Genomic DNA, 13,663 nt, shown 5'->3' with positions numbered 1-13,663 from the left:
TATTCAAAGCCAATCAGAGGAGAGGCGTACTGCACTATAAGGGTTGAATTTGAGCTAGTTGGTACGGCGCTATATTTATACGAGGAACAGCGAAAAAATGGCTCGACAATCGAGTGGCAAACACATGCATAGACAGCACTTATGTCCGACCGACTTCGTTGTCACCAGGCGACCTGTTTTTAAACATTCTCGACCAACAGTTCAAGCCACTACGAGCGCGTAGAATTAAAAGTATTGCTCCTGCTATTTAAATTTTCATTGTCTCAATCAACACGACAGCTGCTATCTGGCTCATTTTAATCAGAACGGTAAGCCCCTTGAGTAAGCCCGGTGTCACTTGCATGGTGACAACTAATTTGGTTGGTTGCATCAGCACCCTGTGTGAGAGTTGGCCACTAGCTTGTCAAGCCTTTTGCGCTGTTCCTTTTAGAGTGGAGAGAAGTGAGCAGAATGGTACCACCCTGGTACAAGTTCGCAAAGGTTCACAACAACATGTAGCGGATACCAGACGAAATCGCTTTTTTGGCTTGATCAGTTGTGTACATCGTAGTTCAATACTGCGTACAGCGATAAGAACATCAAACGTGTGCACTGCGGCTGAGTGGCACGTGCGGTCCACAGATCATGTTCGAACGAGGCTACGCCGTACGTACGCCGCCGTTAGGTTCCTTCGACGGCTGCCTCGCACTACACCGCAGTCGTGCAGCTTTGCCACATCTGCGCAGCTATACTCGTTCTCATTGTCGGCACCTGCTGGGAGCCAGGGACCACACACACAAACCGATCGCGCCTGGTGTTCGCCGGCACGATGTGTGCTTACGTGCCTTAAGGATGCCTGTGAACTGGCCACCGTGACAAGCCGTATACCTCCCCCCCTCGTCGTTTGTTCTAAACGGGCGCCCTCCGAACGCGGGGCAAAGGACGCTGCGACTCTTCGGCATGTTTCTGTTTCCCGGCAAAGGCACAGGGCGTATAGTATGCACTCGAAACGAAGACGAAGTAGCGCTTATATTCTCCCGCTGCTCCCACGGCCGCGCCGAGCTTGCGGGGCCCCGCGTTCGTCTCCGAGGGAGTCGGAAAAGAAGCGAAGGAGGAGGACCCATCAGCCGCGAGCAGCAGCAGCAGCAGCGGCGGAGGATGTTGCGCGCGGCGCCGACGGCGTGCGCACCCGCGATGGGACTCCGCGCGGTCCTAGACTCACCGGCGCCGGCCAGGATCGCGGGGGCTCTGGCCCGCGCACAAGGCAGCGCCATTGTCGCCCGCTCCACCGTGCCTGCGCAACATGCCGCTTTTCTAAACGCCGCACCGCGCTCCTGCCCCAACCGCCGCCGCCGCCTCGGAGCTCTCGTTCTTCAGTGTCGCTGCCGTCGTCGCAGTCGGAAGGGCTTCGGCGTCGCTGACGGCGCCGCGAGCGTGGTCGCGAACCGCACCGCGGAGTCGTCGCTTTTGGCGCGTTTCTCGCGCGCCCCGCTCCTCCTCCTCCTCCCCGGCGTGGCAGAATTCACAGAAGAGCCTGCGAATCGGCCGGCCGCAGACGCAGCAGCAGGCCCCGTACACTCTCAAGTTCAACTAATGGCCACAGAGGGCGAAAAAATCGACCGCGCGCCGCTGCTAACAAAGCCGACCTAGTAGCATCACCTCGGGATTCGTTCGTTAGTTCCAACATTTCCCGGTAGAGGCGTCGTAATAAGCGCAATTTTATCTTACAAACTTTCTCTTACAATTACCGAAGCATTTTCTTTTACATAAAAACAGGGCAAAACTATCATTGCTAATTAGATATTGTACTCTTTGTTAGTAAGTTTATTGTTTCTTCGCCATTATGAACGCAAATAGCGTTCAGCATCATCGATCTTTCACGTGACCTCTGGCCTGGATTTAAAATTTTTACCGGTATTTCCGAGTGCACGGCGGCACGGATTCATTCGTTCGTACACTCAAGACTGGTTGCTTCTTTGTTTCTAAAACTAGTTTCTTGCGCTTCTATGTAACTTGGGGTGAAGTTACGTGTTTGCAAGCGGACATGTAAGCCCGGCAGTTGGGTTTCGGTCGTGAGCCATTCGGAACAGGTCTGCATCGAAACGGGAGCTGGATTTTGCTGCGGCTGACAACGGCAATAACGGTGAGTCGTTTAACACCGCTGCTTCAATCGTTATATAATATCTGTCTCATTACCTTCCAGGCGGGCACAAGTTAACGAACTAGATCCTGCATTACATATGGGCAGTGAGGATCTCAGTTGCTGTTTCCTAAATAAACCTTTACTTGCGAGGCTGTCGTTTGGTTTACACACACAACCAGGAAAGAAAGAGCGATATCGGAACGCGCGTCTCATTTTTCATGTTATTGTAGCCGTGGTTGTAGGTGACTGAGTAGCCTTATCAATATACAGATTAAACTTTTTTTCGAGTCGGCCGGCAACGTCTTTCGTCCACAAAACCGAATAATCCTTTGGTAAAATGAAGTGAAAGTACAGAATTTAATGTATTAAACAGTTGCAAGCATGATACCCATATTTCGTACTTGTTGGTTCCAAATGTTCTTGCTGTTCAGATTGGTTTACCGTAGGGCATTTATTTTTGCAGTAGTGAAGCGGTGCATCACGTTCGTGGAGAAAAATAATGCATCAGTTCTAATAGCTTCATGACTTTCATGCATTTGCTTGAGTAACTAGCAGTGTGATCACTTCTAGAGCATAAATGAACCCACAAATGTTCTCATTTGTGATCTTAATAGTACTTGCGCTGTTGACATGCATTGTAGTTAGGCAGACATTAATTTTATGGGCAATAGCAATATTTATTTAACATGCTGCTTAAGCACCCTAGAATAGACAGTGTACATTTGCATGTGTTCTGTAGTCGCAAATCATTACAACATATATGTCACACCTTTTTGCATTTCATATTGCAAAACTTTGCTTTTTCAATTTCTGATTCAGTCAAAATTTCTGTTCCAGACATGCAGTAATGAGGACGGCACCAGTATAAAGCAACACACTCCACGCACTAAACAGAAGCTGCTGCCTGCTACGACAAGGTCATTGTGTGGACATTGGCTACTACTACAAGGTAAACAACATATGGTTCAGAAATAAATATGTTTGATCTATGCTGTATTGGCTTGCCGTTTGCAGCAGATATGAATGTTTGTTCATATATATGGTTCAGTATAATTGGTTCGAACATATAAAACCCACATAAATTTGGCTAATCTGTGCTATATCTCACGTGTCACCGTTTTGCCCCAACAGAGTCTATGCCAAGCACATCTTGGTCATCACAGGAGCTCCTATCTGCACCAACAGGAAGGGGCTGGAGCCGAATTTGCAAGGCTTTTACACCAAGAACAAAGAAGCACATGCACAAGAATATGGATGAGATATCAAGTCTGCAAAGGACTGTGTTAAGACTGCAAAGAGCTTCAGCCACCATTCCACCAGCACGGACATTTGGCTGAGTCATCCAAGTAACTCAAAAAGGACTTTCTAGAAATTCTTCGTCTTCAGATGCACCTGCAACATCTGACCAAGCACGGACGACGCTGGCCAAAAGATTGAGTTTCATCAGTTCGTCCTTAATCAGCTTCCAAGCCATGTTAATTCCGTTTGTGCGAAGTGTAATTTTTCTTCTATAAATGCAAGCTTTCTCATTGCCCATTTTTGTTAGAGGTTATTCATCCTCATCCAAATATAAAGGTCAACCTTTATATTTGGATATTTCGCTGATACTTAATACCAGTCACTGTCTAGCAGCCTAACATATCTGTAGCAGTATCTTCTAGTGTATGTTGTCATGCGCAATTACTCTCCTGAAATAGCTGATGCAGCATCGGCATGCGTCTTGCATTAACCTATGCACATGTGCTATGCACCATTTTACTTTTCTTGGTGTTTTTAGCCTTCAATGCTTGCAGAGCAGAGTGGCTTCTCTCTTGAATGCAAGCTTTCTCATTTTCCATATTCCTAGTCTCGTTGATGATTGCTCCTCTTCCTTGATAGCCTGGGTCTTTGTGCAAGCTACAGTGAAGTGATTGATTGCAGAATCTGGTTTTGCTGCCACACTTGGTTGTGGTAACTGTGTTACAGATGTGGGGGCCTGGTCAGTTGCATTGGTAAGCAGTCCCTCGAGGTAAGCATTTGCTCCTGCAGTCCGCAAAGCGACATAGACTCCCAGTATACACACACCGTAACTGGTGCGCCCCGTTCGTTCTGGCCTGTTGCAGCCATGGGCAAATTGTGCTTGTGGCCTACCTCGGCCATGATTTGCTCAAAACGGAGACCAGCATATGTGCTTACATGGTTCGAAGTGTATGAAGTTGATAGCCGTATGGGTGGAAAGGCCCGCAAGAATGGCTGCCGAAGGTGATGCCCACAAAAGCGACTTGTCCACATTGCGACAAAGTGGGACACAAAGTGTGAGCCACACATAGCGGCCCCCGAAAGAAAATAAATGTGCAGGTTGGAAAGGAGTTAACGCTAAAATGCCGGGTAGTCCATGTCGCTGTGTTGGTTGCGGCAGCAGATGCCTGCGTCACCTGATTGCTTCGCAATGGAAGTTGCTCATCTTCAACGGCAACTGTTGGTTCAAACAGGTGCAAGGCTCTGTCCAATCTGTTTGTACCGCAGGTTGTCGCTCGTTACCAGACCACCACATGTGACAAAGGCAAGCATTATGCCTGTAAGATGGTTCGTAGCCAATGTATAATGTATTGTCAACCTCAAGCGGTGACTGATTGCCGTTTAATTTTGCTGTTATGTCACTTGGTTACGGTCGCAGTTTTATGTTTTTCGAATATTGCTGCCTGGTCGGTTGCACTGGGAAGCAGCCTCTCGAAGTAAGAATTTGATCCTGCAGTCTGCACAGCGACATAGACTCCCAATTTACGCACACCGTGATTCGTGCTCCCCGTTCACCCTTTCCTGCTGCAGCCATGGGCAAATTGTGCCTCTGGCCTTTCTCGGCCGCGATTAGGCATGAACGGAGACCAGCATAAGTGCTTACATGGTCGGACGTGTATGAAGTTGGGTGGAAAGGCCCGCAAAAGTGGCCGATGAAGGTGATGCCCACGAAAGCGACTTGTCCATATTGAGACAATGTGGGACACCAAGTGTGAGCCACACATTAGCGGCCTCCAAAAGAAAAGAAACATGCAGGCTGGAAAGGAGTCAATGCTAAAATGATGGGTAGTCCATGTCGCTGTGTAGGCTGCGGCAGCAGATGCCTGCGTCACCCGACTGCTTTGCACTGCAAGTTGCTCATCTTTAACAGCGACTGTCGCCGCAAACAGGTGGGACACTCTGTCCAATCTGTTTCTGCTGCTGGTTGTTGCTCGTTAGTAGACCACCACGTGCGACGAAGTCGGGCACTACGCCTGTAGGTAGGCAGCTCAATGTACCCTAAGAGACCCGTGTATGTGAATGCTCACTGTTGCCATATGGTTCGTCGCCAATGTATGATGTATTGTCTGAACCTCATGCGGTGACTGATTGCTGTTTAATTTTGCTGTTATGTCACTTGATTATGGTCGCAGTGTTATGTTTTTCGAATATTGCGGCCTGGTCGGTTGAACTGGGAAGCAGCCTCTCGAAGTAAGAATTTGATCCTGCAGTCTGCACAGCGACATAGACTCCCAATTTACGCACACCGTGGTTCGTGCTCCCCATTCACCCTTTCCTGCTGCAGCCATGGGCAAATTGTGCCTCTGGCCTTTCTCGGCTGCGATTAGGCATGAACGGAGACCAGCATAAGTGCTTACATGGTCGGACCTGTATGAAGTTGGGTGGAAAGGCCCGCAAAAGTGGCTGATGAAGGTGATGCCCACGAAAGCGACTTGTCCATATTGAGACAATGTGGGACACCAAGTGTGAGCCACACATTAGCGGCCTCCAAAAGAAAGAAACATGCAGGCTGGAAAGGTGTCAATGCTAAAATGATGGGTAGTCCATGTCACTGTGTAGGCTGCGGCAGCAGATGCCTGCGTCACCCGACTGCTTTGCACTGCAAATTGCTCATCTTTAACAGCGACTGTCGCCGCAAACAGGTGGGACACTCTGTCCAATCTGTTTCTGCTGCTGGTTGTTGCTCGTTAGTAGACCACCACGTGCGACGAAGTCGGGCACTACGCCTGTAGGTAGGCAGCTCAATGTACCCTAAGAGACCCGTGTATGTGAATGCTCACTGTTGCCATATAGTTCGTCGCCAATGTATAACGTATTGTCTGAACCTCATGCGGTGACTGATTGCTGTTTAATTTTGCTGTTATGTCACTTGGTTATGGTCGCAGTGTTATGTTTTTAGAATATTGCGGCCTGGTCGGTTGCACTGGGAAGCAGTCTCTCGAAGTAAGCATTCGCTCCTGCAGCCTGCACAGCGACATAGACTCCAAATTTTCATGCACCGTGATTCGTGCTCCCCGTTCGCGCTTTCCTGCTGCAGCAATGGGCATATTGTGCCTCTGGCCTTTCTCGGCCGCGATTAGGCATGAACGGAGACCAGCATACGTGCTTACATAGTCCGATGCGTATGAAGTTGATAGCTACATGGGTGGAAAGGCCCGCAAAAGTAGCTGATGGAGGCGATGCCCACGAAAGCGACTTGTCCATAGCGAGACAATGTGAGACACCAAGTGTGAGCCACACATTAGCGGCCCCCGAAAGAAAAGAAACGTGCAGGTTGGAAAGGAGTGAACGGCTAAAATCTGGGGTAGCCCATGTCGCTGTGTAGGCTGCGGCAGCAGATGCCTGCGTCTCCCGATTGCTTCGCAATGCAATTTGGGCATTTTTAACGGCGACTGTCGCTGCAAATAAGTGGCACACTCTGTCCAATATGTTTCCGCTGCTGGTTCTTGCTCGTTAACCTGACCACCACGTGCGACGACGACGGTGAGCCGTTTACGAGCTCGCGTCAATGATTCCAGCGTATCTCGACATGCAAATTTTATTTCTGCAATTGCACGAGGATGTACACTGCTTGTCTTCTGCCAATAAAGTCGCGCGTTCTGTTCACTCACTTGTGGCTTGTTTGTATGGGCGTCAGTAGAGGCTCTTGGCAATTAGAACGCACCAGCTAAGCGGCAGCGAAGGCATTGAGGCATGCCGCATAGCCTGCAGGGCAAGCACGGCACGTACCAGCGTACGCGACCGGCAAAAAACGGCCATATTGAATTTTGCGCTAAAAAAAAAAAGTTTGCACTTCCGCTTCCGGATTGAGCAACGTCATCTGGCGTCCCCGAAAGTTAGTTCCATGCGCTGCCGCTGCTTATTTTCGAACCACTGCCAAAGGTACAGTTTCCCTTCTCTAAAGTTGTTCTTTATTCTATGGCAGCAGCTCCGCGAGCCAGTGCAGCGGCGCGCGTGCGTGCGTCGCAGCTGCTATACTTAGCAGAGGCGCAGGACGCTCTGGCTGCCAGCGTGCTGCGGCATGGGCTTCGGAAGCGCGGGCCAATGATGCTGGGCCGCTATCTCGATCCGCGGCACAGGCACGCCAGCGCGGGAACTGTCACCCGCGCGGCGGCCCCCATGCGCCTTTCCCCGCGTCTGTTCCCCCCCCCCCCCCGATGACGCCCCTCCTCCTCCTCTTCTTCCCTGCGACGCTGCGCGCCGGGCTGATGAGACGGTGCGGCGGCTGCAGTCGCGCCAGATACCATCCTTCGCGCCAGCGACGTGCTTAATTTTGCGCGGCGGTCGCGGCCTTGCGAGCACCTTGTCCATCGCCGAGGCGATGCCTTCCTCTTCTCCTTCGCTCCCGCTCGTCCCCGAGTCGGCGTTTAGTTCTGCGGATCGACTTTCACGAAGCGCTTAATGATCCTTGTATGCAGAGAGCAGGGAGCTTTGTAGTTCACGCGAGCATGCGCTTTCCCCCGTCGGCTGTGCAGGATGATTGTGTGCGGCGTGTGGTGGGGATTCTGGAGGATTTCGCGGCGCGTATAAAAAGGCCGAGACTCGCATGTGGCGCTCCCTGGAGAGTTCGTAACCCCTCCATTTGTAGAGAGAGATAACATCTTGGCGTTGCGAGCGGAAACATTCGAATCATTCCCGGAGGCTTCGGCGAGGTGTATAACCATTCCCGTCGTTCGGTGTAGGTATGCCGGAGGATAGAATTATTTGGATCCATGAGGCTCGCTTCGACAGAGAACTTATGCATGTGGACGGTTGCCTTGCGGAGGTTGCCTCCCTTCGCTGTCACAAGCGCTTCTATACATATCGCGTTACCGTTTTTATTGAAGGGGTTTCTCCTTGTCTCCAGTAAAGAAATGATTGACTTCAGCAAAGGCTTGCAGCTCTACAACGGCAACTACATATCGAGTTGAATTCGTTAAGGTAACGGGTGCAGATGGTGAATAAGCATCGCCTCAACACGATTCCACAGAATCCACAACACTTTCCACAGAACTTGCTCGGCCTCTTTAGCCAGTTACATAAAGACTGGTATTAACAGATGTACACGAAAGTTGTAAACTATAGGCTGCGTATAGTAAGAAAAACTTCGACACAGCCGATCTCATTATGACTGTCGACGGCAATGCGTTTAGCATTAAGTCAACATAGCGACACAACGTATTGCCACCGTTGAAACGAGTTATGTATGAGACGTGTACCGCAGCGGGACTCCTCTTTCCCGCTTCCATTAGAACTCTCGCCACCATGTATAGCGGCGCCGCCGTGAAGCCTGCGAATGGCCTCCGAAATGCATGTCACGCCCGGGCTCCTCTCTCGCGCTTCTCTCTAAACGCGCTGCGCCATCTCGTGGCGCTGGCGAGAGGTCCGCGTGTGGCCTCCGAGACGAGAAGCTAGGCGCTCCGGAGCCTACACCAAGAATTGTTCGGTAGGTTGCCGCACACCAAGTGGCACATACTCAGTGACCCAAGTTTAGAGGTTCATTGAGGGAGAAAAAAAAGGAAGGAAAGGCAGGGAGGTTCATTGACGATGCGTGCGAGAGGTGTTAATTAGACGTTTGCCACGAGGCAACCCCCACCCATTCATCAGCGCCTACCAAGAAGTCAACGCAGCCTTGACACCGATGGCTGACAGGTCCACAACGGCTGACAGGTCCCCACCACTACCTGACAACCTGAACTAATGGTGAGAAGGGCTAACGCCAAATGCTACCGAAGTCCGGCGCTGACCGTGGATTCCCAGGTTGCTATCCTGCCACGTATTCGATACCATATTGCTTCGGAGACGGGGTACTGCGGAGCGTTGCGATAGCATGGGTGTGGTATCGCAAAGGATTCGATTATTATGATTTGCTGCTTGACATTATTCAGATTCCCTAGTCGACTCGCCTAGGGAAGAGGACGGTGTTAAAGGCGGAGCCTATTCGTGCAGTAAGGCTGAGGGTGCTGATGTGAAGTCGGACATTTAACTTGCTCCTGCATGAAGTGGGCTTCCGTAACTGGAGCCGTGTAACAAAGCCAATAAACCCTTTTTCTTTCATTCCTACCACTGGACGTACTCGTCAATGGGCTTGGTGCATTCCTTGCCCTAACGCCACCGTAAGTCGCAGCGCAAGGGGTACATACCCAGTGCATTCATGGCGCAGCTCGATAAAGCATGGGCGTGAAATGTGTTCATTGAAAAGTGGCACATACTCGGTGCATTTGTGGTGCATGCAGCCCTGCTGCATCCAGACGAGAAAGCTCGCTATTTTCGGAAAAAAACGTAATTCCATTCCGATTCCATTCATCCAAGCATTGTCGCCATTCCATCCCCATTCCATTCCGGAGTCTCGAAAATGTGGAATGATTCCAGAGTGGTAACTCCGCAACACTGCTGCAAAGCATGCGCCGCTTCAGCCGTTCGTCTCACTCAACCGTATTCTAGTACACTCTACCGTATTCCGTATTAGTACCGTACTATACTATACCGTAGTACTAGTACCATACTATACGGTACTACTATAGCGTACTATAGTCGGATACAACTTTAGAAAAAAGGGGAGGCCCCGCCCAGATGACCGAAGCGGCGAAGTCACCGGCCGTCCGGTGCATGACGTCGGTCCAGAGTGCACGCCCATTGGTGGATGTCGTGTGCATCCGCCTCGGAGGAGTAAACGCCCCCTTTTTTCTAAAGTTGTATCCGACTATAGTACCGTACTCTAGCCGAGCGAACGAGCACAGCGAAGGATGAAAGAGCGGAGCGCGGATGAAAGACGACTGTACGAAGAGAGCGCGAGTAGGAAGACGGAGGAGAGGGACGCAGCGAAACCATGAGGCGGAAAGTGGAGGCGGGCGGTATGGCGAAAGCGTGCGAAGAAAAGCGTAGTGCCGCGCAAGACGGGCTTTGCGGCAACGATTGCTACGAGAGGGCGCCAGAGTAGCGCGCGCGCGCGTCGTCTGTTCACCGATGACGCCATGGACCGATCCCATATATTGAAACAAAGCGTTGCATGAGCGGTGGTCTGTCTGCGGTGGCTGCTGTGAATCGCGCCTGCGCGGTTGCCTCTCGCGATCTCCGAATTAGTGAGGCAGTCGCGCCACACTTCGCTCCGCCTGCAACGTGCCACGCGAGGCAAATTGGCCGCGCCAGCCAATATATATCGCCAAGTGAAAAGGCGTATACAGCTGCACTCAATTTTCGCTTTAAGGATCATCGTATTCGTCGGTGAATTTTTCCGCGTACTTTCATTTCCATTTATTCATCATTTCTTTAATTAAATTATTAACTACAAATAATTCCCCCTATACTGTCTTTCGTGTCATTGTTTGTCGGCTTCTTATGTCCATAAAAATTGGTCCCCTCGGTTTCCTTTATTCTCGTTGATTACATAGCGAGGGTCTCGAATACGGCAGCTTTGATGCTTTCAGGTAGCTTGCTGATCAGTTGCCTTCACCTAAAAAGTTCGCATACTGCGAAGCTCCTGCGGTATAGACAGGACGTTCTACATCCGCTACCATGGCCGTGAGTGGTGGCCCTGGCTAAAAACTCCCAGGGTTCGTTCTAGTAGACCGAAAAATACTCCAGAAAGTGGATGACAAAACGGCACCACGGTAGTTCACTTGGTCAGAGCATGGCACGCGTAATGCGAAGATGTGGGTTCGTATTCCACCTGCGACCAGTTGTTCTTTGATCTACATTGATTTCCATTTATTGATCATTTGTTTAATTCAATTGATAACTACAAATAGTTTCCCCAATGCTATCTTTCGTGTCATTGTTTGTTGGCTTCTTAAGATGAGACTAACTATACAGGGTGTTTTTTTTTAGCTGCACCAAATTTTAAGAAATTGCCTGTGGCAGATATCACAAGTCTAATCCATGATCAAAATTACTCGATGAGGCGTTAATTACGTTAATGATTTTTTAATTATTAAGATTACGTCCCCTATTTCAATCTACAAGGTATAGCCGGTGAGTTCGCAGGGCGTATCCACTTGGAACGAATTCTCCGGACTGCACCAGTTTCGAGACATTAATTTTCAAAGTATTCGGCGAAATGCATTGGCGTTCCAGTTGCAGTTTTAAGAAAACGCTTCTTTATTCGTTCAAGCACATAGGTAACTAGAACACGAATGCATCTCGTCAGACGCTTTGAAAATCAATATCTCGAAACTGGTGCAGTAGTGAGAATTCGTTCCAAGTGAATACGCCTTGCGAACTCATCGGCTGCAATCCGTAGATTTAATAGTGGCTGTAATTTTAATAATGGAAGAAAGTTAATTAACGTAATTACGTTGATTATTTGATTAAGAATTTTGATTTATCGTAGAAGTAATGGCCTCCTGATCGAGTAAATTAATTCAAGGATTATAATTATGCTGTCGGCTACAGGCAACTAAATTGACAGACAGAAATTGCCTACAGACGGCAGTTAACCTGGGAGCCTCTAGATGTTAATAAGTCAAGGAGCCGCAGGCATTTAGGGGTGGCAAAGTGGATAGAGAACTTCAGCATGTCCGTCATCGAATATTTCACTTTACAGGGTTTACGATACATACGTATATATATATATATATATATATATATATATATATATATATATATATATATATATATATATATATATATATATATATATATATATATATACGTATGTATATACACGTTGCAATAAGTTCTGCGTACTCTCGTGAACATCAGCGGCACAGGATGGCACCACCAGCGATGTTGCGCACGTCTTTGTCCGGTATATCGGTATTCCGTAAACTCCGTAAAGTGACGGACATGATGAAGTTCTCTATTCACTTTGTCATCCGTAAATGTCTGCAGCTCTTTGGCGTAACATCTACAGGCTCCCAGGGTAACTGTCGTTTGCAGGCGGTTGACTGGAACGTCCTCACCAAGGATCGTCTGCCTAATTTACTACATACGAAGATTTCGTATTCCAAGTTTCAGTAATGTCCGCTCGATTGTGTATTTCAGCGTTCTGCGCAATCAGCGGCAGAAATTTACAACTCGCCTGGAGGAGCGAAAAAAAAAAAAAGAATCTTGCCCCTCGGTGCTCTGCCTAAAACTGAGGGGTCGCAATTGCACTTGGAGCACGCACGCACGGACGGGAACTGCTTTCATTGATTTCAGGTTGCGCGAATTGTCTCGCAAGGCAGTAAATTCTACTTTCTTATTGACTTTACAGCGTTTTTTGACAATCTACTGCAGGCGATAGTGCGCCTCCAAAGCGACAAAGCCTGCCGACTAGTCCATGATGCGACTCACTCATCTGCCGCGAAATAAGAAAAAAAGAAAAAGAAAGAAAGAACAACGACCAGCAGCGCGACCTTGCAGCTGCCGCGCTCGTGCATTAGCCGAACCCCGCGACCCGGAGCTAGTAGTCGTGGCGCCACTCCGGGAACGAGACAAACAAAGAAGAAGAAGAGAAAGATAAACAAACGTCCAAACAAGTGTCTCGTCTTTCAGCAACACGCGCGCGCCACAGGCCGCCGTCTTCCCGCGCGCACGTTGCCAGAGACGACGACTCCGCCGAGGCTCGGAAAAAAAAAAAAAAGTGTATTAGCCGCGCACTATTTCTGCGCGCTCCGGTAGGCAACTCAGCGGGTCGCTTCATTAGCCTCCCGGTGGCTTGATAGATGGCGGCGGCTTTATTTTATCGCCCTCTCGAAGCACGCTGCCGCAGTGTTATACGGCGACGCGCACGTTCCCCCTCGAGAACCCGATGAAAGGTCGGGGGGAGGGGGGGGGGGGTCGGGGACCAGTAGGGGGCTCTGGCGATCGCGCATGCAAAGAGACGCGCACGCCACTCGCCCCCCCCCCCCCCCCGGTCTTTACCTCGACCAATGTATCAACTCCGTTTGTTTGTACTCCAGTATGTATACAAGGCTCTATTGCAGACGACGACGCGTGCTCGGACAACGATCGACGAATCGCAGACGTGCCTCTGCTGTCTGCTCCGCAGATATACATTTTCGCCGGACAAATGAGCAGACGATAACTAAGCGTTCCGAGAGGCTGGCCGCTTATCGGCGAGCTCGACGAAAGACGCCGGGTTCCCATTATCATGTATAGCCTCTTAAAGGGCCGCGCTCACCGTCCAGTCCGGTCGGCGCGCGATTCCCTTAAGTGGAAGGTTATTTAAACAGAAGCATCAGAGTATCGGTGGTATAGCGGAGGGCGCGCGTTGATACACGCGGCACTGTCTAACAACCCGTTCGCCTGTTGAGTGATGTACGCTGTAATCTAGACGACCGCAATACCCCACCCCGCCAAAGA

General features: G+C 49.8%; 1 long non-coding RNA gene across 1 annotated transcript; it reads left to right on the top strand.

Annotated features, from left to right (window-relative positions):
• Positions 1-2,042: 2,042 nt before the first annotated feature.
• On the top strand, positions 2,043-3,345 carry LOC139055503 (uncharacterized). The gene is made up of 3 exons (XR_011511816.1): positions 2,043-2,122; positions 2,960-3,071; positions 3,254-3,345. It is a non-coding gene; the product is annotated as an uncharacterized lncRNA (long non-coding RNA).
• The last annotated feature ends 10,318 nt before the right edge of the window (positions 3,346-13,663 follow it).

This window comes from Dermacentor albipictus, chromosome 2 (assembly GCF_038994185.2).
Source record: "Dermacentor albipictus isolate Rhodes 1998 colony chromosome 2, USDA_Dalb.pri_finalv2, whole genome shotgun sequence".
NCBI classification, from domain to species: domain Eukaryota; kingdom Metazoa; phylum Arthropoda; class Arachnida; order Ixodida; family Ixodidae; genus Dermacentor; species Dermacentor albipictus.
The sequence above is the reverse complement of the archived record's forward strand: the minus strand, read 5'-3'. Positions and strand labels throughout refer to the sequence as shown.